The following is a 26,828-nucleotide window of genomic DNA, read 5'->3' as shown; positions in this document are numbered from 1 at the left end:
GCCTACACTTAATTTAGAAACAGTACAAGTGTTCCCGTAAGATTCTCAAGCCTATGTCGGAAAGATCTGCCTTGCGCCGAGTTCACGTAAATCCCACTGCACATTCCTATTCTTTGCGTGCAGTCAGCTGCTACTGGTGTTACTAGTTGTGACTGCTGATAACAGATGCCGTAGCAATCAATTCATGGAGTGAGTTGTATGTTTTGCGATAGTCTGTCTCTGACAAGCAAGCACAGGTGACATAGGTGCGAACACAGGAAGCTTGCAGACCCTCGCTGCCTGCAGACACCGAGCCGCCACACTAGGAGGGCGGCCTAAGCCGTAGGCGAAATGTACTCATTCGCTTTGGCGCGACGTCGAACTATAAATAATGCTGTCACTAGCGTGAGCGTCGTGGAAAGTCAGAAAAGTCGGCTGCGATAGTGAGTGCCAAGTTTGGGGAGCGTTTCGTAATATGTGCAGTGCAATGGAGACGCGGAAACTTGTTGTGGCCCAGTGTTTTGCAGTTGGACGACAAGATTGGTACATAGTAGTAAAGAGCGAGGCACTGAGTTGGCATAAATAATGTAGTGCACAATGGGGCTCGAGATGTGTTTGTTACCTCAGGTGCTGTATAATTGTCTACAATGAGTGAAAACGGAGCAAATTTGTGACGGCTCTTTCAATTTAAGACGTTAAAAACAGACGGAATTTGCATTTGTAATACTAGAGCATCGAAACTACTTGGAACTTTTGTGTATATGAACGGGTCCGCGCCTTTGTACTCTGCTCCCTTCACCGCTACAAACCAACCAACCATCGTGTCCGTGCGCATCTGAGTCGCACAGAATGGGGAATAGCGCAGTTTGCTCGTGCATGGGGCGTAGCTCAGTTGGTAGAGCGTTTGCTTGGCATGTGGAAGGTCCAGGGTTCAAGCCGCGGCGCCTCCATTTTTTGTGGTCAGTGCATGGTAAGTGTTGGTCGTGGCGAACCTAAAGGCACGCAAGATGTTGCGGCGATCCTAAAGGCACGCAAGAAGTTGCAAAGCCAGCGTCACAGACTGATATGATGTATACTGACGTAAGGAGAGCAAGACGTAAGTGTGGGGACCGGCTGTTATCGAGGTGTCATCGAGTGCAGATCTGTCTTAGGTATCGCGGCTTAACCTCATTGAAGTCTAGAGGGTGGACAACACGTTGGTCTTTCTAAGAGCGGTGTCCGAATTCTATTTTCGACGTTATACGTGTCACTTTCATTTTGGCCAACTACGATTCGATACAGAATGCACGAAACCTGAAAGACACCCAAACGGATACATAGAGAGTAGTGTTTGTCTGCTGAATAATGGGAGTGCAATGGTCTGTGTCGTCTATATGGCTGTATGTAGCAACATTAGTCTTCGGGGGGGGGGGGGGGGGGGGAGGCGGGCGTAGCTCAGATGGTAGAGCGCTCGCTTAGTATGCGAGAGGTACTGGGATCAATACCCAGTGCCTCCAGAATTTTTAACACACCTACATGCGCACCTTGATATGCAAGTGGAATAATTCACAACCAGCAGATGTGTCTAGGAAGATACAAGCGAATGATTAGCGTCCACAATTGACAAGCGTGCTGTTATTAGTGCGCAGGAAGCACCCTCCTCCCACGCCTACACTTAATTTAGAAACAGTACAAGTGTTCCCGTAAGATTCTCAAGCCTATGTCGGAAAGATCTGCCTTGCGCCGAGTTCACGTAAATCCCACTGCACATTCCTATTCTTTGCGTGCAGTCAGCTGCTACTGGTGTTGCTAGTTGTGACTGCTGATAACAGATGCCGTAGCAATCAATTCATGGAGTGAGTTGTATGTTTTGCGATAGTCTGTCTCTGACAAGCAAGCACAGGTGACATAGGTGCGAACACAGGAAGCTTGCAGACCCTCGCTGCCTGCAGACACCGAGCAGCCACACTAGGAGGGCGGGCTAAACCGTAGGCGAAATGTAATCATTCGCTTTGGCGCGACGTCGAACTATAAATAATGCTGTCACTAGCGTGAGCGTCGTGGAAAGTCGGAAAAGTCGGCTGCGAGGGTGAGTGCCAAGTTTGGGGAGCGTTTCGTAGTATGCGCAGTGCAATGGAGACGCGGAGACTTGTTGTGGCCCAGTGTTTTGCAGTTGGACGACAAGTTTGGTACACAGTAGTAAAGAGCGAGGCACTGAGTTGGCATAAATAATGTAGTGCACAATGGGGCTCGAGATGTGTTTGTTACCTCAGGTGCTGTATAATTGTCGACAAGGAGTGAAAACGGAGCAATTTGTGACGGCTCTTTCAATTTAAGACGTTAAAAACAGACGGAATTTGCATTTGTAATACCAGAGCAGCGAAACTACTTGGAACTTTTGTGTATATGAACGGGTCCGCGCCTTTGTACTCTGCTCCCTTCACCGCTACAAACCAACCAACCATCGTGTCCGTGCGCATCTGAGTCGCAAACAATGGGGAATAGCGCAGTTTGCACGTGCATGGGGCGTAGCTCAGTTGGTAGAGCGTTCGCTTGGCATGTGGAAGGTCCAGGGTTCAAGCCGCGGCGCCTCCATTTTTTGTGGTCAGTGCATGGTAAGTGTTGGTCGTGGCGAACCTAAAGGCACGCAAGATGTTGCGGCGATCCTAAAGGCACGCAAGAAGTTGCAAAGCCAGCGTCACAGACTGATATGATGTATACTGACGTAAGGAGAGCAAGATGTAAGTGTGGGGACCGGCTGTTATCGAGGTGTCATCGAGTGCAGATCTGTCTTAGGTATCGCGGCTTAACCTCATTGAAGTCTAGAGGGTGGACAACACGTTGGTCTTACTAAGAGCGGTGTCCGAATTCTATTTTCGACGTTATACGTGCCACTTTCATTTTGGCCAACTACGATTCGATACAGAATGCACGAAACCTGAAAGACACCCAAACGGATACATAGAGAGTAGTGTTTGTCTGCTGAATAATGGGAGTGCAAGGGTCTGTGACGTCTATATGGCTGTATGTAGCATCATTAGTCTTCGGGGGCGGGCGGGCGTAGCTCAGATGGTAGAGCGCTCGCTTAGTATGCGAGAGGTACTGCGATCAATACCCAGTGCCTCCAGAATTTTTAACACACCTACATGCGCACCTTGATATGCAAGTGGAATAATTCACAACCAGCAGATGTGTCTAGGAAGATACAAGCTTGCGCCGAGTTCACGTAAATCCCACTGCACATTCCTATTCTTTGCGTGCAGTCAGCTGCTACTGGTGTTGTTAGTTGTGACTGCTGATAACAGATGCCGTAGCAATCAATTCATGGAGTGAGTTGTATGTTTTGCGATAGTCTGTCTCTGACAAGCAAGCACAGGTGACATAGGTGCGAACACAGGAAGCTTGCAGACCCTCGCTGCCTGCAGACACCGAGCAGCCACACTAGGAGGGCGGCCTAAGCCGTAGGCGAATTGTGCTCATTCGCTTTGGCGCGACGTCGAACTATAAATAATGCTGTCACTAGCGTGAGCGTTGCGTGAGCGTCGTGGAAAGTCGGAAAAGTCGGCTGCGAGGGTGAGTGCCAAGTTTGGGGAGCGTTTCGTAGTATGCGCAGTGCAATGGAGACGCGGAAACTTGTTGTGGCCCAGTGTTTTGCAGTTGGACGACAAGATTGGTACACAGTAGTAAAGAGCGAGGCACTGAGTTGGCATAAATAATGTAGTGCACAATGGGGCTCGAAATGTGTTTGTTACCTCAGGTGCTGTATAATTGTCGACAAGGAGTGAAAACAGAGCAATTTGTGACGGCTCTTTCAATTTAAGACGTTAAAAAAAGACGGAATTTGCATTTGTAATACCAGAGCATCGAAACTACTTGGAACTTTTGTGTATATGAACGGGTCCGCGCCTTTGTACTCTGCTCCCTTCACCGCTACAAACCAACCAACCATCGTGTCCGTGCGCATCTGAGTCGCAAAGAATGGGGAATAGCGCAGTTTGCTCGTGCATGGGGCGTAGCTCAGTTGGTAGAGCGTTCGCTTGGCATGTGAAAGGTCCAGGGTTCAAGCGGCGGCGTCTCCATTTTTTGTGGTCAGTGCATGGTAAGTGTTGGTCGTGGCGAACCTAAAGGCACGCAAGATGTTGCAAAGCCAGCGTCACAGACTGATATGATGTATAGTGACGTAAGGAGAGCAAGATGTAAGTGTGGGGACCGGCTGTTATCGAGGTGTCATCGAGTGCAGATCTGTCTTAGGTATCGCGGCTTAACCTCATTGAAGTCTAGAGGGTGGACAACACGTTGGTCTTACTAAGAGCGGTGTCCGAATTCTATTTTCGACGTTATACGTGCCACTTTCATTTTGGCCAACTACGATTCGATACAGAATGCACGAAACCTGAAAGACACCCAAACGGATACATAGAGAGTAGTGTTTGTCTGCTGAATAATGGGAGTGCAAGGGTCTGTGTCGTCTATATGGCTGTATGTAGCACCATTAGTCTTCGGGGGTGGGCGGGCGTAGCTCAGATGGTAGAGCGCTCGCTTAGTATGCGAGAGGTACTGCGATCAATACCCAGTGCCTCCAGAATTTTTAACACACCTACATGCGCACCTTGATATGCAAGTGGAATAATTCACAACCAGCAGATGTGTCTAGGAAGATACAAGCGAATGATTAGCATCCACAATTGACAAGCGTGCTGTTATTAGTGCGCAGGAAGCACCCTCCTCCCACGCCTACACTTAATTTAGAAACAGTACAAGTGTTCCCGTAAGATTCTCAAGCCTATGTCGGAAAGATCTGCCTTGCGCCGAGTTCACGTAAATCCCACTGCACATTCCTATTCTTTGCGTGCAGTCAGCTGCTACTGGTGTTACTAGTTGTGACTGCTGATAACAGATGCCGTAGCAATCAATTCATGGAGTGAGTTGTATATTTTGCGATAGTCTGTCTCTGACAAGCAAGCACAGGTGACATAGGTGCGAACACAGGAAGCTTGCAGACCCTCGCTGCCTGCAGACACCGAGCAGCCACACTAGGAGGGCGGCCTAAGCCGTAGGCGAAATGTACTCATTCGCTTTGGCGCGACGTCGAACTATAAATAATGCTGTCACTAGCGTGAGCGTCGTGGAAAGTCGGAAAAGTCGGCTGCGAGGGTGAGTGCCAAGTTTGGGGAGCGTTTCGTAGTATGTGCAGTGCAATGGAGACGCGGAAACTTGTTGTGGCCCAATGTTTTGCAGTTGGACGACAAGATTGGTACACAGTAGTAAAGAGCGAGGCACTGAGTTGGCATAAATAATGTAGTGCACAATGGCGCTCGAGAAGTGTTTGTTACCTCAGGTGCTGTATAATTGTCTACAATGAGTGAAAACGGAGCAATTTGTGACGGCTCTTTCAATTTAAGACGTTAAAAACAGACGGAATTTGCATTTGTAATACTAGAGCATCGAAACTACTTGGAACGTTTTTGTATATGAACGTGTCCGCGCCTTTGTACTCTGCTCCCTTCACCGCTACAAACCAACCAACCATCGTGTCCGTGCGCATCTGAGTCGCAAAGAATGGGGAATAGCGCAGTTTGCTCGTGCATGGGGCGTAGCTCAGTTGGTAGAGCGTTCGCTTGGCATGTGAAAGGTCCAGGGTTCAAGCCGCGGCGCTTCCATTTTTTGTGGTCAGTGCATGGTAAGTGTTGGTCGTGGCGAACCTAAAGGCACGCAAGATGTTGCGGCGATCCTAAAGGCACGCAAGATGTTGCAAAGCCAGCGTCACAGACTGATATGATGTATACTGACGTAAGGAGAGCAAGATGTAAGTGTGGGGACCGGCTGTTATCGAGGTGTCATCGAGTGCAGATCTGTCTTAGGTATCGCGGCTTAACCTCATTGAAGTCTAGAGGGTGGACAACACGTTGGTCTTACTCAGAGCGGTGTCCGAATTCTATTTTCGACGTTATACGTGCCACTTTCATTGTGGCCAACTACGATTCAATACAGAATGCACGAAACCTGAAAGACACCCTAACGGATACATAGAGAGTAGTGTTTGTCTGCTGAATAATGGGAGTGCAAGGGTCTGTGTCGTCTATATGGCTGTATGTAGCACCATTAGTCTTCGGGTGGGCGGGCGTAGCTCAGATGGTATAGCGCTCGCTTAGTATGCGAGAGGTACTGCGATCAATACCCAGTGCCTCCAGAATTTTTAACACACCTACATGCGCACCTTGATATGCAAGTGGAATAATTCACAACCAGCAGATGTGTCTAGGAAGATACAAGCGAATGATTAGCGTCCACAATTGACAAGCGTGCTGTTATTAGTGCGCAGGAAGCACCCTCCTCCCACGCCTACACTTAATTTAGAACCAGTACAAGTGTTCCCGTAAGATTCTCAAGCCTATGTCGGAAAGATCTGCCTTGCGCCGAGTTCACGTAAATCCCACTGCACATTCCTATTCTTTGCGTGCAGTCAGCTGCTACTGGTGTTGCTAGTTGTGACTGCTGATAACAGATGCCGTAGCAATCAATTCATGGAGTGAGTTGTATGTTTTGCGATAGTCTGTCTCTGACAAGCAAGCACAGGTGACATAGGTGCGAACACAGGAAGCTTGCAGACCCTCGCTGCCTGCAGACACCGAGCAGCCACACTAGGAGGGCGGCCTAAACCGTAGGCGAAATGTAATCATTCGCTTTGGCGCGACGTCGAACTATAAATAATGCTGTCACTAGCGTGAGCGTCGTGGAAAGTCGGAAAAGTCGGCTGCGAGGGTGAGTGCCAAGTTTGGGGAGCGTTTCGTAGTATGCGCAGTGCAATGGAGACGCGGAGACTTGTTGTGGCCCAGTGTTTTGCAGTTGGACGACAAGATTGGTACACAGTAGTAAAGAGCGAGGCACTGAGTTGGCATAAATAATGTAGTGCACAATGGGGCTCGAGATGTGTTTGTTACCTCAGGTGCTGTATAATTGTCGACAAGGAGTGAAAACGGAGCAATTTGTGACGGCTCTTTCAATTTAAGACGTTAAAAACAGACGGAATTTGCATTTGTAATACCAGAGCAGCGAAACTACTTGGAACTTTTGTGTATATGAACGGGTCCGCGCCTTTGTACTCTGCTCCCTTCACCGCTACAAACCAACCAACCATCGTGTCCGTGCGCATCTGAGTCGCAAAGAATGGGGAATAGCGCAGTTTGCTCGTGCATGGGGCGTAGCTCAGTTGGTAGAGCGTTCGCTTGGCATGTGAAAGGTCCAGGGTTCAAGCCGCGGCGCCTCCATTTTTTGTGGTCAGTGCATGGTAAGTGTTGGTCGCGGCGAACCTAAAGGCACGCAAGATGTTGCAAAGCCAGCGTCACAGACTGATATGATGTATACTGACGTAAGGAGAGCAAGATGTAAGTGTGGGGACCGGCTGTTATCGAGGTGTCACCGAGTGCAGTTCTGTCTTAGGTATCGCGGCTTAACCTCATTGAAGTCTAGAGGGTGGACAACACGTTGGTCTTACTCAGAGCGGTGTCCGAATTCTATTGTCGACGTTATACGTGCCACTTTCATTGTGGCCAACTACGATTCGATACAGAATGCACGAAACCTGAAAGCACCCTAACGGATACATAGAGAGTAGTGTTTGTCTGCTGAATAATGGGAGTGCAAGGGTCTGTGTCGTCTATATGGCTGTATGTAGCACCATCAGTCTTCGGGGGGGGGGGGGGGGGGGGGGGCGGGCGTAGCTCAGATGGTAGAGCGCTCGCTTAGTATGCGAGAGGTACTGGGATCAATACCCAGTGCCTCCAGAATTTTTAACACACCTACATGCGCACCTTGATATGCAAGTGGAATAATTCACAACCAGCAGATGTGTCTAGGAAGATACAAGCGAATGATTAGCGTCCACAATTGACAAGCGTGCTGTTATTAGTGCGCAGGAAGCACCCTCCTCCCACGCCTACAGTTAATTTAGAACCAGTACAAGTGTTCCCGTAAGATTCTCAAGCCTATGTCGGAAAGATCTGCCTTGCGCCGAGTTCACGTAAATCCCACTGCACATTCCTATTCTTTGCGTGCAGTCAGCTGCTACTGGTGTTGCTAGTTGTGACTGCTGATAACAGATGCCGTAGCAATCAATTCATGGAGTGAGTTGTATGTTTTGCGATAGTCTGTCTCTGACAAGCAAGCACAGGTGACATAGGTGCGAACACAGGAAGCTTGCAGACCCTCGCTGCCTGCAGACACCGAGCAGCCACACTAGGAGGGCGGCCTAAACCGTAGGCGAAATGTAATCATTCGCTTTGGCGCGACGTCGAACTATAAATAATGCTGTCACTAGCGTGAGCGTCGTGGAAAGTCGGAAAAGTCGGCTGCGAGGGTGAGTGCCAAGTTTGGGGAGCGTTTCGTAGTATGCGCAGTGCAATGGAGACGCGGAGACTTGTTGTGGCCCAGTGTTTTGCAGTTGGACGACAAGATTGGTACACAGTAGTAAAGAGCGAGGCACTGAGTTGGCATAAATAATGTAGTGCACAATGGGGCTCGAGATGTGTTTGTTACCTCAGGTGCTGTATAATTGTCGACAAGGAGTGAAAACGGAGCAATTTCTGACGGCTCTTTCAATTTAAGACGTTAAAAACAGACGGAATTTGCATTTGTAATACCAGAGCATCGAAACTACTTGGAACTTTTGTGTATATGAACGGGTCCGCGCCTTTGTACTCTGCTCCCTTCACCGCTACAAACCAACCAACCATCGTGTCCGTGCGCATCTGAGTCGCAAAGAATGGGGAATAGCGCAGTTTGCTCGTGCATGGGGCGTAGCTCAGTTGGTAGAGCGTTCGCTTGGCATGTGAAAGGTCCAGGGTTCAAGCGGCGGGGTCCTCCATTTTTTGTGGTCAGTGCATGGTAAGTGTTGGTCGCGGCGAACCTAAAGGCACGCAAGATGTTGCAAAGCCAGCGTCACAGACTGATATGATGTATACTGACGTAAGGAGAGCAAGATGTAAGTGTGGGGACCGGCTGTTATCGAGGTGTCATCGAGTGCAGATCTGTCTTAAGTATCGCGGCTTAATCTCATTGAAGTCTAGAGGGTGGACAACACGTTGGTCTTACTAAGAGCGGTGTCCGAATTCTATTTTCGACGTTATACGTGCCACTTTCATTTTGGCCAACTACGATTCGATACAGAATGCACGAAACCTGAAAGACACCCAAACGGATACATAGAGAGTAGTGTTTGTCTGCTGAATAATGGGAGTGCTAGGGTCTGTGTCGTCTATATGGCTGTATGTAGCACCATTAGTCGTCGGGGGGGCGGGCGTAGCTCAGATGGTAGAGCGCTCGCTTAGTATGCGAGAGGTACTGGGATCAATACCCAGTGCCTCCAGAATTTTTAACACACCTACATGCGCACCTTGATATGCAAGTGGAATAATTCACAACCAGCAGATGTGTCTAGGAAGATACAAGCGAATGATTAGCGTCCACAATTGACAAGCGTGCTGTTATTAGTGCGCAGGAAGCACCCTCCTCCCACGCCTACACTTAATTTAGAAACAGTACAAGTGTTCCCGTAAGATTCTCAAGCCTATGTCGGAAAGATCTGCCACACTAGGAGGGCGGCCTAAACCGTAGGCGAAATGTACTCATTCGCTTTGGCGCGACGTCGAACTATAAATAATGCTGTCACTAGCGTGAGCGTTGCGTGAGCGTCGTGGAAAGTCGGAAAAGTCGGCTGCGAGGGTGAGTGCCAAGTTTGGGGAGCGTTTCGTAGTATGCGCAGTGCAATGGAGATGCGGAGACTTGTTGTGGCCCAGTGTTTTGCAGTTGGACGACAAGATTGGTACACAGTAGTAAAGAGCGAGGCACTGAGTTGGCATAAATAATGTAGTGCACAATGGGGCTCGAGATGTGTTTGTTACCTCAGGTGCTGTATAATTGTCGACAAGGAGTGAAAACGGAGCAATTTCTGACGGCTCTTTCAATTTAAGACGTTAAAAACAGACGGAATTTGCATTTGTAATACCAGAGCATCGAAACTACTTGGAACTTTTGTGTATATGAACGGGTCCGCGCCTTTGTACTCTGCTCCCTTCACCGCTACAAACCAACCAACCATCGTGTCCGTGCGCATCTGAGTCGCAAAGAATGGGGAATAGCGCAGTTTGCTCGTGCATGGGGCGTAGCTCAGTTGGTAGAGCGTTCGCTTGGCATGTGAAAGGTCCAGCGTTCAAGCGGCGGGGTCCTACATTTTTTGTGGTCAGTGCATGGTAAGTGTTGGTCGCGGCGAACCTAAAGGCACGCAAGATGTTGCAAAGCCAGCGTCACAGACTGATATGATGTATACTGACGTAAGGAGAGCAAGATGTAAGTGTGGGGACCGGCTGTTATCGAGGTGTCATCGAGTGCAGATCTGTCTTAAGTATCGCGGCTTAACCTCATTGAAGTCTAGAGGGTGGACAACACGTTGGTCTTACTAAGAGCGGTGTCCGAATTCTATTTTCGACGTTATACGTGCCACTTTCATTTTGGCCAACTACGATTCGATACAGAATGCACGAAACCTGAAAGACACCCTAACAGATACATAGAGAGTAGTGTTTGTCTGCTGAATAATGGGAGTGCAAGGGTCTGTGTCGTCTATATGGCTGTATGTAGCACCATTAGTCTTCGGGGGGCGGGCGTAGCTCAGATGGTAGAGCGCTCGCTTAGTATGTGAGAGGTACTGGTATCAATACCCAGTGCCTCCAGAATTTTTAACACACCTACATGCGCACCTTGATATGCAAGTGGAATAATTCACAGCCAGCAGATGTGTCTAGGAAGATACAAGCTTGCGCCGAGTTCACGTAAACCCACTGCACATTCCTATTCTTTGCGTGCAGTCAGCTGCTACTGGTGTGGCTAGTTGTGACTGCTGATAACAGATGCCGTAGCAATAAATTCATGGAGTGAGTTGTATGTTTTGCGATAGTCTGTCTCTGACAAGCAAGCACAGGTGACATAGGTGCGAACACAGGAAGCTTGCAGACCCTCGCTGCCTGCAGACACCGAGCAGCCACACTAGGAGGGCGGCCTAAGCCGTAGGCGAATTGTGCTCATTCGCTTTGGCGCGACGTCGAACTATAAATAATGCTGTCACTAGCGTGAGCGTTGCGTGAGCGTCGTGGAAAGTCGGAAAAGTCGGCTGCGAGGGTGAGTGCCAAGTTTGGGGAGCGTTTCGTAGTATGCGCAGTGCAATGGAGACGCGGAAACTTGTTGTGGCCCAGTGTTTTGCAGTTGGACGACAAGATTGGTACACAGTAGTAAAGAGCGAGGCACTGAGTTGGCATAAATAATGTAGTGCACAATGGGGCTCGAGATGTGTTTGTTACCTCAGGTGCTGTATAATTGTCGACAAGGAGTGAAAACGGAGCAATTTGTGACGGCTCTTTCAATTTAAGACGTTAAAAACAGACGGAATTTGCATTTGTAATACCAGAGCATCGAAACTACTTGGAACTTTTGTGTATATGAACGGGTCCGCGCCTTTGTACTCTGCTCCCTTCACCGCTACAAACCAACCAACCATCGTGTCCGTGCGCATCTGAGTCGCAAATAATGGGGAATAGCGCAGTTTGCTCGTGCATGGGGCGTAGCTCGGTTGGTAGAGCGTTCGCTTGGCATGTGAAAGGTCCAGGGTTCAAGCCGCGGCGCCTCCATTTTTTGTGGTCAGTGCATGGTAAGTGTTGGTCGCGGCGAACCTAAAGGCACGCAAGATGTTGCAAAGCCAGCGTCACAGACTGATATGATGTATACTGACGTAAGGAGAGCAAGATGTAAGTGTGGGGACCGGCTGTTATCGAGGTGTCACCGAGTGCAGTTCTGTCTTAGGTATCGCGGCTTAACCTCATTGAAGTCTAGAGGGTGGACAACACGTTGGTCTTACTCAGAGCGGTGTCCGAATTCTATTTTCGACGTTATACGTGCCACTTTCATTGTGGCCAACTACGATTCGATACAGAATGCACGAAACCTGAAAGCACCCTAACAGATACATAGAGAGTAGTGTTTGTCTGCTGAATAATGGGAGTGCAAGGGTCTGTGTCGTCTATATGGCTGTATGTAGCACCATCAGCCTTCGGGGAGGCGGGCGTAGCTCAGATGGTAGAGCGCTCGCTTAGTATGCGAGAGGTACTGGGATCAATACCCAGTGCCTCCATAAATTTTAACACACCTACATGCGCACCTTGATATGCAAGTGTCTAGGAAGATACAAGCTTGCGCCGAGTTCACGTAAATCCCACTGCACATTCCTACTCTTTGCGTGCAGTCAGCTGCTACTGGTGTTGCTAGTTGTGACTGCTGATAACAGATGCCGTAGCAATCAATTCATGGAGTGAGTTGTATGTTTTGCGATAGTCTGTCTCTGACAAGCAAGCACAGGTGACATAGGTGCGAACACAGGAAGCTTGCAGACCCTCGCTGCCTGCAGACACCGAGCAGCCACACTAGGTGTGCGGCCTAAGCCGTAGGCGAATTGTGCTCATTCGCTTTGGCGCGACGTCGAACTATAAATAATGCTGTCACTAGCGTGAGCGTTGCGTGAGCGTCGTGGAAAGTCGGAAAAGTCGGCTGCGAGGGTGAGTGCCAAGTTTGGGGAGCGTTTCGTAGTATGCGCAGTGCAATGGAGACGCGGAAACTTGTTGTGGCCCAGTGTTTTGCAGTTGGACGACAAGATTGGTACACAGTAGTAAAGAGCGAGGCACTGAGTTGGCATAAATAATGTAGTGCACAATGGGGCTCGAGATGTGTTTGTTACCTCAGGTGCTGTATAATTGTCGACAAGGAGTGAAAACGGAGCAATTTGTGACGGCTCTTTCAATTTAAGACGTTAAAAACATACGGAATTTGCATTTGTAATACCAGAGCATCGAAACTACTTGGAACTTTTGTGTATATGAACGGGTCCGCGCCTTTGTACTCTGCTCCCTTCACCGCTACAAACCAACCAACCGTCGTGTCCGTGCGCATCTGAGTCGCAAAGAATGGGGAATAGCGCAGTTTGCTCGTGCATGGGGCGTAGCTCAGTTGGTAGAGCGTTCGCTTGGCATGTGAAAGGTCCAGGGTTCAAGCCGTGGCGCCTCCATTTTTTGTGGTCAGTGCATGGTAAGTGTTGGTCGCGGCGAACCTAAAGGCACGCAAGATGTTGCAAAGCCAGCGTCACAGACTGATATGATGTATACTGACGTAAGGAGAGCAAGATGTAAGTGTGGGGACCGGCTGTTATCGAGGTGTCACCGAGTGCAGTTCTGTCTTAGGTATCGCGGCTTTACCTCATTGAAGTCTAGAGGGTGGACAACACGTTGGTCTTACTCAGAGCGGTGTCCGAATTCTATTTTCGACGTTATACGTGCCACTTTCATTGTGGCCAACTACGATTCGATACAGAATGCACGAAACCTGAAAGCACCCTAACAGATACATAGAGAGTAGTGTTTGTCTGCTGAATAATGGGAGTGCAAGGGTCTGTGTCGTCTATATGGCTGTATGTAGCACCATCAGCCTTCGGGGGGGCCGGCGTAGCTCAGATGGTAGAGCGCTCGCTTAGTATGCGAGAGGTACTGGGATCAATACCCAGTGCCTCCATAAATTTTAACACACCTACATGCGCACCTTGATATGCAAGTGGAATAATTCACAGCCAGCAGATGTGTCTAGGAAGATACAAGCTTGCGCCGAGTTCACGTAAATCCCACTGCACATTCCTATTCTTTGCGTGCAGTCAGCTGCTACTGGTGTGGCTAGTTGTGACTGCTGATAACAGATGCCGTAGCAATCAATTCATGGAGTGAGTTGTATGTTTTGCGATAGTCTGTCTCTGACAAGCAAGCACAGGTGACATAGGTGCGAACACAGGAAGCTTGCAGACCCTCGCTGCCTGCAGACACCGAGCAGCCACACTAGGAGGGCGGCCTAAGCCGTAGGCGAAATGTGCTCATTCGCTTTGGCGCGACGTCGAACTATAAATAATGCTGTCACTAGCGTGAGCGTTGCGTGAGCGTCGTGGAAAGTCGGAAAAGTCGGCTGCGAGGGTGAGTGCCAAGTTTGGGGAGCGTTTCGTAGTATGCGCAGTGCAATGGAGACGCGGAAACTTGTTGTGGCCCAGTGTTTTGCAGTTGGACGACAAGATTGGTACACAGTAGTAAAGAGCGAGGCACTGAGTTGGCATAAATAATGTAGTGCACAATGGGGCTCGAGATGTGTTTGTTACCTCAGGTGCTGTATAATTGTCGACAAGGAGTGAAAACGGAGCAATTTGTGACTGCTCTTTCAATTTAAGACGTTAAAAACAGACGGAATTTGCATTTGTAATACCAGAGCATCGAAACTACTTGGAACTTTTGTGTATATGAACGGGTCCGCGCCTTTGTACTCTGTTCCCTTCACCGCTACAAACCAACCAACCATCGTGTCCGTGCGCATCTGAGTCGCAAATAATGGGGAATAGCGCAGTTTGCTCGTGCATGGGGCGTAGCTCAGTTGGTAGAGCGTTCGCTTGGCATGTGAAAGGTCCAGGGTTCAAGCCGTGGCGCCTCCATTTTTTGTGGTCAGTGCATGGTAAGTGTTGGTCGCGGCGAACCTAAAGGCACGCAAGATGTTGCAAAGCCAGCGTCACAGACTGATATGATGTATACTGACGTAAGGAGAGCAAGATGTAAGTGTGGGGACCGGCTGTTATCGAGGTGTCACCGAGTGCAGTTCTGTCTTAGGTATCGCGGCTTAACCTCATTGAAGTCTAGAGGGTGGACAACACGTTGGTCTTACTCAGAGCGGTGTCCGAATTCTATTTTCGACGTTATACGTGCCACTTTCATTGTGGCCAACTACGATTCGATACAGAATGCACGAAACCTGAAAGCACCCTAACAGATACATAGAGAGTAGTGTTTGTCTGCTGAATAATGGGAGTGCAAGGGTCTGTGTCGTCTATATGGCTGTATGTAGCACCATAAGCCTTCGGGGGGGCGGGCGTAGCTCAGATGGTAGAGCGCTCGCTTAGTATGCGAGAGGTACTGGGATCAATACCCAGTGCCGCCATAAATTTTAACACACCTACATGCGCACCTTGATATGCAAGTGGAATAATTCACAGCCAGCAGATGTGTCTAGGAAGATACAAGCTTGCGCCGAGTTCACGTAAATCCCACTGCACATTCCTATTCTTTGCGTGCAGTCAGCTGCTACTGGTGTTACTAGTTGTGACTGCTGATAACAGATGCCGTAGCAATCAATTCATGGAGTGAGTTGTATGTTTTGCGATAGTCTGTCTCTGACAAGCAAGCACAGGTGACATAGGTGCGAACACAGGAAGCTTGCAGACCCTCGCTGCCTGCAGACACCGAGCAGCCACACTAGGAGGGCGGCCTAAGCCGTAGGCGAATTGTGCTCATTCGCTTTGGCGCGACGTCGAACTATAAATAATGCTGTCACTAGCGTGAGCGTCGTGGAAAGTCGGAAAAGTCGGCTGCGAGGGTGAGTGCCAAGTTTGGGGAGCGTTTCGTAGTATGCGCAGTGCAATGGAGACGCGGAAACTTGTTGTGGCCCAGTGTTTTGCAGTTGGACGACAAGATTGGTACACAGTAGTAAAGAGCGAGGCACTGAGTTGGCATAAATAATGTAGTGCACAATGGGGCTCGAGATGTGTTTGTTACCTCAGGTGCTGTATAATTGTCGACAAGGAGTGAAAACGGAGCAATTTGTGACGGCTCTTTGAATTTAAGACGTTAAAAACAGACGGAATTTGCATTTGTAATACCAGAGCATCGAAACTACTTGGAATTTTGGGTATATGAACGGGTCCGCGCCTTTGTACTCTGCTCCCTTCACCGCTACAAACCAACCAACCATAGTGTCCGTGCGCATCTGAGTCGCAAAGAATGGGGAATAGCGCAGTTTGCTCGTGCATGGGGCGTAGCTCAGTTGGTAGAGCGTTCGCTTGGCATGTGAAAGGTCCAGGGTTCAAGCGGCGGCGCCTCCATTTTTTGTGGTCAGTGCATGGTAAGTGTTGGTCGCGGCGAACCTAAAGGCACGCAAGATGTTGCAAAGCCAGCGTCACAGACTGATATGATGTATACTGACGTAAGGAGAGCAAGATGTAAGTGTGGGGACCGGCTGTTATCGAGGAGTCATCGAGTGCAGATCTGTCTTAGGTATCGCGGCTTAACCTCATTGAAGTCTAGAGGGTGGACAACACGTTGGTCTTACTAAGAGCGGTGTCCGAATTCTATTTTCGACGTTATACGTGCCACTTTCATTTTGGCCAACTACGATTCGATACAGAATGCACGAAACCTGAAAGACACCCAAACGGATACATAGAGAGTAGTGTTTGTCTGCTGAATAATGGGAGTGCAAGGGTCTGTGTCGTCTATATGGCTGTATGTAGCACCAATAGTCTTCGGGGGGGGCGGTCGTAGCTCAGATGGTAGAGCGCTCGCTTAGTATGCGAGAGGTACTGGGATCAATACCCAGTGCCTCCATAAATTTTAACACACCTACATGCGCACCTTGATATGCAAGTGGAATAATTCACAGCCAGCAGATGTGTCTAGGAAGATACAAGCTTGCGCCGAGTTCACGTAAATCCCACTGCACATTCCTACTCTTTGCGTGCAGTCAGCTGCTACTGGTGTGGCTAGTTGTGACTGCTGATAACAGATGCCGTAGCAATCAATTCATGGAGTGAGTTGTATGTTTTGCGATAGTCTGTCTCTGACAAGCAAGCACAGGTGACATAGGTGCGAACACAGGAAGCTTGCAGACCCTCGCTGCCTGCAGACACCGAGCAGCCACACTAGGTGTGCGGCCTAAGCCGTAGGCGAATTGTGCTCATTCGCTTTGGCGCGACGTCGAACTATAAATAATGCTGTCACTAGCGTGAGCGTCGTGGAAAGTCGGAAAAGTCGGCTGCGAGGGTGAGTGCCAAGTTTGGGGAGCGTTTCGTAGTATGCGCAGTGCAATGGAGACGCGGAAACTTGTTGTGGCCCAGTGTTTTGCAGTTGGACGACAAGATTGGTACACAGTAGTAAAGAGCGAGGCACTGAGTTGGCATAAATAATGTAGTGCACAATGGGGCTCGAGATGTGTTTGTTACCTCAGGTGCTGTATAATTGTCGACAAGGAGTGAAAACGGAGCAATTTGTGACGGCTCTTTCAATTTAAGACGTTAAAAACAGACGGAATTTGCATTTGTAATACCAGAGCATCGAAACTACTTGGAACTTTTGTGTATATGAACGGGTCCGCGCCTTTGTACTCTGCTCCCTTCACCGCTACAAACCAACCAACCATCGTGTCCGTGCGCATCTGAGTCGCAAATAATGGGGAATAGCGCAGTTTGCTCGTGCATGGGGCGTAGCTCAGTTGGTAGAGCGTTCGCTTGGCCTGTGAAAGGTCCAGTGTTCAAGCGGCGGCGCCTCCATTTTTTGTGGTCAGTGCATGGTAAGTGTTGGTCGCGGCGAACCTAAAGGCACGCAAGATGTTGCAAAGCCAGCGTCACAGACTGATATGATGTATACTGACGTAAGGAGAGCAAGATGTAAGTGTGGGGACCGGCTGTTATCGAGGTGTCACCGAGTGCAGTTCTGTCTTAGGTATCGCGGCTTAACCTCATTGAAGTCTAGAGGGTGGACAACACGTTGGTCTTACTCAGAGCGGTGTCCGAATTCTATTTTCGACGTTATACGTGCCACTTTCATTGTGGCCAACTACGATTCGATACAGAATGCACGAAACCTGAAAGCACCCTAACAGATACATAGAGAGTAGTGTTTGTCTGCTGAATAATGGGAGTGCAAGGGTCTGTGTCGTCTATATGGCTGTATGTAGCACCATCAGCTTTCGGGGGGGCGGGCGTAGCTCAGATGGTAGAGCGCTCGCTTAGTATGCGTTTGGTACTGGGAACAGTACCCAGTGCCTCCATAATTTTTAACACACCTACATGCGCACCTTGATATGCAAGTGGAATAATTCACAGCCAGTAGATGTGTCTAGGAAGATACAAGCTTGCGCCGAGTTCACGTAAATCCCACTGCACATTCCTATTCTTTGCGTGCAGTCAGCTGCTACTGGTGTTGCTAGTTGTGACTGCTGATAACAGATGCCGTAGCAATCAATTCATGGAGTGAGTTGTATGTTTTGCGATAGTCTGTCTCTGACAAGCAAGCACAGGTGACATAGGTGCGAACACAGGAAGCTTGCAGACCCTCGCTGCCTGCAGACACCGAGCAGCCACACTAGGAGGGCGGCCTAAGCCGTAGGCGAAATGTGCTCATTCGCTTTGGCGCGACGTCGAACTATAAATAATGCTGTCACTAGCGTGAGCGTCGTGGAAAGTCGGAAAAGTCGGCTGCGAGGGTGAGTGCCAAGTTTGGGGAGCGTTTCGTAGTATGCGCAGTGCAATGGAGACGCGGAAACTTGTTGTGGCCCAGTGTTTTGCAGTTGGACGACAAGATTGGTACACAGTAGTAAAGAGCGAGGCACTGAGTTGGCATAAATAATGTAGTGCACAATGGGGCTCGAGATGTGTTTGTTACCTCAGGTGCTGTATAATTGTCGACAAGGAGTGAAAACGGAGCAATTTGTGACGGCTCTTTCAATTTAAGACGTTAAAAACATACGGAATTTGCATTTGTAATACCAGAGCATCGAAACTACTTGGAACTTTTGTGTATATGAACGGGTCCGCGCCTTTGTACTTTGCTCCCTTCACCGCTACAAACCAACCAACCATCGTGTCCGTGCGCATCTGAGTCGCAAAGAATGGGGAATAGCGCAGTATGCTCGTGCATGGGGCGTAGCTCAGTTGGTAGAGCGTTCGCTTGGCATGTGAAAGGTCCAGGGTTCAAGCGGCGGCGCCTCCATTTTTTGTGGTCAGTGCATGGTAAGTGTTGGTCGCGGCGAACCTAAAGGCACGCAAGATGTTGCAAAGCCAGCGTCACAGACTGATATGATGTATACTGACGTAAGGAGAGCAAGATGTAAGTGTGGGGACCGGCTGTTATCGAGGTGTCACCGAGTGCAGTTCTGTCTTAGGTATCGCGGCTTAACCTCATTGAAGTCTAGAGGGTGGACAACACGTTGGTCTTACTCAGAGCGGTGTCCGAATTCTATTTTCGACGTTATACGTGCCACTTTCATTGTGGCCAACTACGATTCGATACAGAATGCACGAAACCTGAAAGCACCCTAACAGATACATAGAGAGTAGTGTTTGTCTGCTGAATAATGGGAGTGCAAGGGTCTGTGTCGTCTATATGGCTGTATGTAGCACCATAAGCCTTCGGGGGGGGCGGGCGTAGCTCAGATGGTAGAGCGCTCGCTTAGTATGCGAGAGGTACTGGGATCAATACCCAGTGCCGCCATAAATTTTAACACACCTACATGCGCACCTTGATATGCAAGTGGAATAATTCACAGCCAGCAGATGTGTCTAGGAAGATACAAGCTTGCGCCGAGTTCACGTAAATCCCACTGCACATTCCTATTCTTTGCGTGCAGTCAGCTGCTACTGGTGTTACTAGTTGTGACTGCTGATAACAGATGCCGTAGCAATCAATTCATGGAGTGAGTTGTATGTTTTGCGATAGTCTGTCTCTGACAAGCAAGCACAGGTGACATAGGTGCGAACACAGGAAGCTTGCAGACCCTCGCTGCCTGCAGACACCGAGCAGCCACACTAGGAGGGCGGCCTAAGCCGTAGGCGAATTGTGCTCATTCGCTTTGGCGCGACGTCTAACTATAAATAATGCTGTCACTAGCGTGAGCGTTGCGTGAGCGTCGTGGAAAGTCGGAAAAGTCGGCTGCGAGGGTGAGTGCCAAGTTTGGGGAGCGTTTCGTAGTATGCGCAGTGCAATGGAGACGCGGAAACTTGTTGTGGCCCAGTGTTTTGCAGCTGGACGACAAGATTGGTACACAGTAGTAAAGAGCGAGGCACTGAGTTGGCATAAATAATGTAGTGCACAATGGGGCTCGAGATGTGTTTGTTACCTCAGGTGCTGTATAATTGTCGACAAGGAGTGAAAACGGAGCAATTTGTGACGGCTCTTTGAATTTAAGACGTTAAAAACAGACGGAATTTGCATTTGTAATACCAGAGCATCGAAACTACTTGGAACTTTTGTGTATATGAACGGGTCCGCGCCTTTGTACTCTGCTCCCTTCACCGCTACAAACCAACCAACCATCGTGTCCGTGCGCATCTGAGTCGCAAATAATGGGGATTAGCGCAGTTTGCTCGTGCATGGAGCGTAGCTCAGTTGGTAGAGCGTTCGCTTGGCATGTGAAAGGTCCAGTGTTCAAGCCGCGGCGCCTCCATTTTTTGTGGTCAGTGCATGGTAAGTGTTAGTCGCGGCGAACCTAAAGGCACGCAAGATGTTGCAAAGCCAGCGTCACAGACTGATATGATGTATACTGACGTAAGGAGAGCAAGATGTAAGTGTGGGGACCGGCTGTTATCGAGGTGTCACCGAGTGCAGTTCTGTCTTAGGTATCGCAGCTTTACCTCATTGAAGTCTAGAGGGTGGACAACACATTGGTCTTACTCAGAGCGGTGTCCGAATTCTATTTTCGACGTTATACGTGCCACTTTCATTGTGGCCAACTACGATTCGATACAGAATGCACGAAACCTGAAAGCACCCTAACGGATACATAGAGAGTAGTGTTTGTCTGCTGAATAATGGGAGTGCAAGGGTCTGTGTCGTCTATATGGCTGTATGTAGCACCATCAGCCTTCGGGGGGGCGGGCTTAGCTCAGATGGTAGAGCGCTCGCTTAGTATGCGTTAGGTACTGGGAACAGTACCCAGTGCCTCCATAATTTTTAACACACCTACATGCGCACCTTGATATGCAAGTGGAATAATTCACAGCCAGCAGATGTGTCTAGGAAGATACAAGCTTGCGCCGAGTTCACGTAAATCCCACTGCACATTCCTATTCTTTGCGTGCAGTCAGCTGCTACTGGTGTTACTAGTTGTGACTGCTGATAACAGATGCCGTAGCAATCAATTCATGGAGTGAGTTGTATGTTTTGCGATAGTCTGTCTCTGACAAGCAAGCACAGGTGACATAGGTGCGAACACAGGAAGCTTGCAGACCCTCGCTGCCTGCAGACACCGAGCAGCCACACTAGGAGGGCGGCCTAAGCCGTAGGCGAATTGTGCTCATTCGCTTTGGCGCGACGTCTAACTATAAATAATGCTGTCACTAGCGTGAGCGTTGCGTGAGCGTCGTGGAAAGTCGGAAAAGTCGGCTGCGAGGGTGAGTGCCAAGTTTGGGGAGCGTTTCGTAGTATGCGCAGTGCAATGGAGACGCGGAAACTTGTTGTGGCCCAGTGTTTTGCAGTTGGACGACAAGATTGGTACACAGTAGTAAAGAGCGAGGCACTGAGTTGGCATAAATAATGTAGTGCACAATGGGGCTCGAGATGTGTTTGTTACCTCAGGTGCTGTATAATTGTCGACAAGGAGTGAAAACGGAGCAATTTGTGACGGCTCTTTCAATTTAAGACGTTAAAAACAGACGGAATTTGCATTTGTAATACCAGAGCATCGAAACTACTTGGAATTTTGGGTATATGAACGGGTCCGCGCCTTTGTACTCTGCTCCCTTCACCGCTACAAACCAACCAACCATAATGTCCGTGCGCATCTGAGTCGCAAAGAATGGGGAATAGCGCAGTTTGCTCGTGCATGGGGCGTAGCTCAGTTGGTAGAGCGTTCGCTTGGCATGTGAAAGGTCCAGGGTTCAAGCGGCGGCGCCTCCATTTTTTGTGGTCAGTGCATGGTAAGTGTTGGTCGCGGCGAACCTAAAGGCACGCAAGATGTTGCAAAGCCAGCGTCACAGACTGATATGATGTATACTGACGTAAGGAGAGCAAGATGTAAGTGTGGGGACCGGCTGTTATCGAGGAGTCATCGAGTGCAGATCTGTCTTAGGTATCGCGGCTTAACCTCATTGAAGTCTATAGGGTGGACAACACGTTGGTCTTACTAAGAGCGGTGTCCGAATTCTATTTTCGACGTTTTACGTGCCACTTTCATTTTGGCCAACTACGATTCGATACAGAATGCACGAAACCTGAAAGACACCCAAACGGATACATAGAGAGTAGTGTTTGTCTGCTGAATAATGGGAGTGCAAGGGTCTGTGTCGTCTATATGGCTGTATGTAGCACCAATAGTCTTCGGGGGGGCGGTCGTAGCTCAGATGGTAGAGCGCTCGCTTAGTATGCGAGAGGTACTGGGATCAATACCCAGTGCCTCCAGAATTTTTAACACACCTACATGCGCACCTTGATATGCAAGTGGAATAATTCACAACCAGCAGATGTGTCTAGGAAGATACAAGCAAATGATTAGCATCCACAATTGACAAGCGTGCTGTTATTAGTGCGCAGGAAGCACCCTCCTCCCACGCCTACACTTAATTTAGAAACAGTACAAGTGTTCCCGTAAGATTCTCAAGCCTATGTCGGAAAGATCTGCCTTGCGCCGAGTTCACGTAAATCCCACTGCACATTCCTATTCTTTGCGTGCAGTCAGCTGCTACTGGTGTTGCTAGTTGTGACTGCTGATAACAGATGCCGTAGCAATCAATTCATGGAGTGAGTTGTATGTTTTGCGATAGTCTGTCTCTGACAAGCAAGCACAGGTGACATAGGTGCGAACACAGGAAGCTTGCAGACCCTCGCTGCCTGCAGACACCGAGCAGCCACACTAGGAGGGCGGCCTAAGCCGTAGGCGAAATGTACTCATTCGCTTTGGCGCGACGTCGAACTATAAATAATGCTGTCACTAGCGTGAGCGTCGTGGAAAGTCGGAAAAGTCGGCTGCGAGGGTGAGTGCCAAGTTTGGGGAGCGTTTCGTAGTATGCGCAGTGCAATGGAGACGCGGAAACTTGTTGTGGCCCAGTGTTTTGCAGTTGGACGACAAGATTGGTACACAGTAGTAAAGAGCGAGGCACTGAGTTGGCATAAATAATGTAGTGCACAATGGGGCTCGAGATGTGTTTGTTACCTCAGGTGCTGTATAATTGTCGACAAGGAGTGAAAACGGAGCAATTTGTGACGGCTCTTTCAATTTAAGACGTTAAAAACAGACGGAATTTGCATTTGTAATACTAGAGCATCGAAACTACTTGGAACTTTTGTGTATATGAACGGGTCCGCGCCTTTGTACTCTGCTCCCTTCACCGCTACAAACCAACCAACCATCGTGTCCGTGCGCATCTGAGTCGCAAAGAATGGGGAATAGCGCAGTTTGCTCGTGCATGGGGCGTAGCTCAGTTGGTAGAGCGTTCGCTTGGCATGTGAAAGGTCCAGGGTTCAAGCCGCGGCGCCTCCATTTTTTGTGGTCAGTGCATGGTAAGTGTTGGTCGCGGCGAACCTAAAGGCACGCAAGATGTTGCAAAGCCAGCGTCACAGACTGATATGATGTATACTGACGTAAGGAGAGCAAGATGTAAGTGTGGGGACCGGCTGTTATCGAGGTGTCACCGAGTGCAGTTCTGTCTTAGGTATCGCGGCTTAACCTCATTGAAGTCTAGAGGGTGGACAACACGTTGGTCTTACTCAGAGCGGTGTCCGAATTCTATTTTCGACGTTATACGTGCCACTTTCATTGTGGCCAACTACGATTCGATACAGAATGCACGAAACCTGAAAGCACCCTAACGGATACATAGAGAGTAGTGTTTGTCTGCTGAATAATGGGAGTGCAAGGGTCTGTGTCGTCTATATGGCTGTATGTAGCACCATCAGCCTTCGGGGGGGCGGGCGTAGCTCAGATGGTAGAGCGCTCGCTTAGTATGCGAGAGGTACTGGGATCAATACCCAGTGCCTCCATAATTTTTAACACACCTACATGCGCACCTTGATATGCAAGTGGAATAATTCACAGCCAGCAGATGTGTCTAGGAAGATACAAGCTTGCGCCGAGTTCACGTAAATCCCACTGCACATTCCTATTCTTTGCGTGCAGTCAGCTGCAACTGGTGTTGCTAGTTGTGACTGCTGATAACAGATGCCGTAGCAATCAATTCATGGAGTGAGTTGTATGTTTTGCGATAGTCTGTCTCTGACAAGCAAGCACAGGTGACATAGGTGCGAACACAGGAAGCTTGCAGACCCTCGCTGCCTGCAGACACCGAGCAGCCACACTAGGAGGGCGGCCTAAGCCGTAGGCGAAATGTACTCATTCGCTTTGGCGCGACGTCGAACTATAAATAATGCTGTCACTAGCGTGAGCGTCGTGGAAAGTCGGAAATGTCGGCTGCGAGGGTGAGTGCCAAGTTTGGGGAGCGTTTCGTAGTATGCGCAGTGCAATGGAGACGCGGAAACTTGTTGTGGCCCAGTGTTTTGCAGTTGGACGACAAGATTGGTACACAGTAGTAAAGAGCGAGGCACTGAGTTGGCATAAATAATGTAGTGCACAATGGGGCTCGAGATGTGTTTGTTACCTCAGGTGCTGTATAATTGTCGACAAGGAGTGAAAACGGAGCAATTTGTGACGGCTCTTTCAATTTAAGACGTTAAAAACAGACGGAATTTGCATTTGTAATACTAGAGCATCGAAACTACTTGGAACTTTTGTGTATATGAACGGGTCCGCGCCTTTGTACTCTGCTCCCATCACCGCTACAAACCAACCAACCATCGTGTCCGTGCGCATCTGAGTCGCAAAGAATGGGGAATAGCGCAGTTTGCTCGTGCAAGGGGCGTAGCTCAGTTGGTAGAGCGTTCGCTTGGCATGTGAAAGGTCCAGGGTTCAAGCCGCGGCGCCTCCATTTTTTGTGGTCAGTGCATGGTAAGTGTTGGTCGCGGCGAACCTAAAGGCACGCAAGATGTTGCAAAGCCAGCGTCACAGACTGATATGATGTATACTGACGTAAGGAGAGCAAGATGTAAGTGTGGGGACCGGCTGTTATCGAGGTGTCACCGAGTGCAGTACTGTCTTAGGTATCGCGGCTTAAGCTCATTGAAGTCTAGAGGGTGGACAACACGTTGGTCTTACTCAGAGCGGTGTCCGAATTCTATTTTCGACGTTATACGTGCCACTTTCATTGTGGCCAACTACGATTCGATACAGAATGCACGAAACCTGAAAGCACCCTAACGGATACATAGAGAGTAGTGTTTGACTGCTGAATAATGGGAGTGCAAGGGGGCTGTGTCGTCTATATGGCTGTATGTAGCACCATCAGTCTTCGGGGGGGCGGGCGTAGCTCAGATGGTAGAGCGCTCGCTTAGTATGCGAGAGGTACTGGGATCAATACCCAGTGCCTCCAGACTTTTTAACACACCTACATGCGCACCTTGATATGCAAGTGGAATAATTCACAGCCAGCAGATGTGTCTAGGAAGATACAAGCTTGCGCCGAGTTCACGTAAATCCCACTGCACATTCCTATTCTTTGCGTGCAGTCAGCTGCTACTGGTGTTGCTAGTTGTGACTGCTGATAACAGATGCCGTAGCAATCAATTCATGGAGTGAGTTGTATGTTTTGCGATAGTCTGTCTCTGACAAGCAAGCACAGGTGACATAGGTGCGAACACAGGAAGCTTGCAGACCCTCGCTGCCTGCAGACACCGAGCAGCCACACTAGGAGGGCGGCCTAAGCCGTAGGCGAAATGTACTCATTCGCTTTGGCGCGACGTCGAACTATAAATAATGCTGTCACTAGCGTGAGCGTCGTGGAAAGTCGGAAAACTCGGCTGCGAGGGTGAGTGCCAAGTTTGGGGAGCGTTTCGTAGTATGCGCAGTGCAATGGAGACGCGGAAACTTGTTGTGGCCCAGTGTTTTGCAGTTGGACGACAAGATTGGTACACAGTAGTAAAGAGCGAGGCACTGAGTTGGCATAAATAATGTAGTGCACAATGGGGCTCGAAATGTGTTTGTTACCTCAGGTGCTGTATAATTGTCTACAAGGAGTGAAAACGGAGCAATTTGTGACGGCTCTTTCAATTTAAGACGTTAAAAACAGACGGAATTTGCATTTGTAATACTAGAGCATCGAAACTACTTGGAACTTTTGTGTATATGAACGGGTCCGCGCCTTTGTACTCTGCTCCCTTCACCGCTACAAACCAACCAACCATCGTGTCCGTGCGCATCTGAGTCGCAAAGAATGGGGAATAGCGCAGTTTGCTCGTGCATGGGGCGAAGCTCAGTTGGTAGAGCGTTCGCTTGGCATGTGAAAGGTCCAGGGTTCAAGCCGCGGCGCCTCCATTTTTTGTGGTCAGTGCATGGTAAGTGTTGGTCGCGGCGAACCTAAAGGCACGCAAGATGTTGCAAAGCCAGCGTCACAGACTGATATGATGTATACTGACGTAAGGAGAGCAAGATGTAAGTGTGGGGACCGGCTGTTATCGAGGTGTCACCGAGTGCAGTTCTGTCTTAGGTATCGCGGCTTAACCTCATTGAAGTCTAGAGGGTGGACAACACGTTGGTCTTACTCAGAGCGGTGTCCGAATTCTATTTTCGACGTTATACGTGCCACTTTCATTGTGGCCAACTACGATTCGATACAGAATGCACGAAACCTGAAAGCACCCTAACGGATACATAGAGAGTAGTGTTTGTCTGCTGAATAATGGGAGTGCAAGGGTCAGTGTCGTCTATATGGCTGTATGTAGCACCATCAGTCTTCGGGGGGGCGGGCGTAGCTCAGATGGTAGAGCGCTCGCTTAGTATGCGAGAGGTACTGGGATCAATACCCAGTGCCTCCAGAATTTTTAACACACCTACATGCGCACCTCGATATGCAAGTGGAATAATTCACAGCCAGCAGATGTGTCTAGGAAGATACAAGCTTGCGCCGAGTTCACGTAAATCCCACTGCACATTCCTAT

The 26,828-nt window shown here is 49.2% G+C and overlaps 3 non-coding genes across 3 annotated transcripts; all 3 read left to right on the top strand.

Moving 5' to 3' along the window:
- The first annotated feature begins 14,941 nt into the window (after positions 1 to 14,941).
- On the top strand, positions 14,942 to 15,015 carry Trnat-agu (transfer RNA threonine (anticodon AGU)). The gene has a single exon. It is a non-coding gene; the product is annotated as a tRNA-Thr (tRNA).
- A 4,251-nt stretch (positions 15,016 to 19,266) lies between these two features.
- Trnat-agu (transfer RNA threonine (anticodon AGU)) lies at positions 19,267 to 19,340 on the top strand. Its single transcript has one exon. It is a non-coding gene; the product is annotated as a tRNA-Thr (tRNA).
- A 5,350-nt stretch (positions 19,341 to 24,690) lies between these two features.
- Trnaa-ggc (transfer RNA alanine (anticodon GGC)) lies at positions 24,691 to 24,763 on the top strand. Its single transcript has one exon. It is a non-coding gene; the product is annotated as a tRNA-Ala (tRNA).
- The last annotated feature ends 2,065 nt before the right edge of the window (positions 24,764 to 26,828 follow it).

Source organism: Schistocerca gregaria, chromosome 9 (assembly GCF_023897955.1).
Source record: "Schistocerca gregaria isolate iqSchGreg1 chromosome 9, iqSchGreg1.2, whole genome shotgun sequence".
Taxonomy (NCBI): Eukaryota; Metazoa; Arthropoda; class Insecta; order Orthoptera; family Acrididae; genus Schistocerca; species Schistocerca gregaria.
This window is presented reverse-complemented; position numbering and strand designations above follow the sequence as displayed.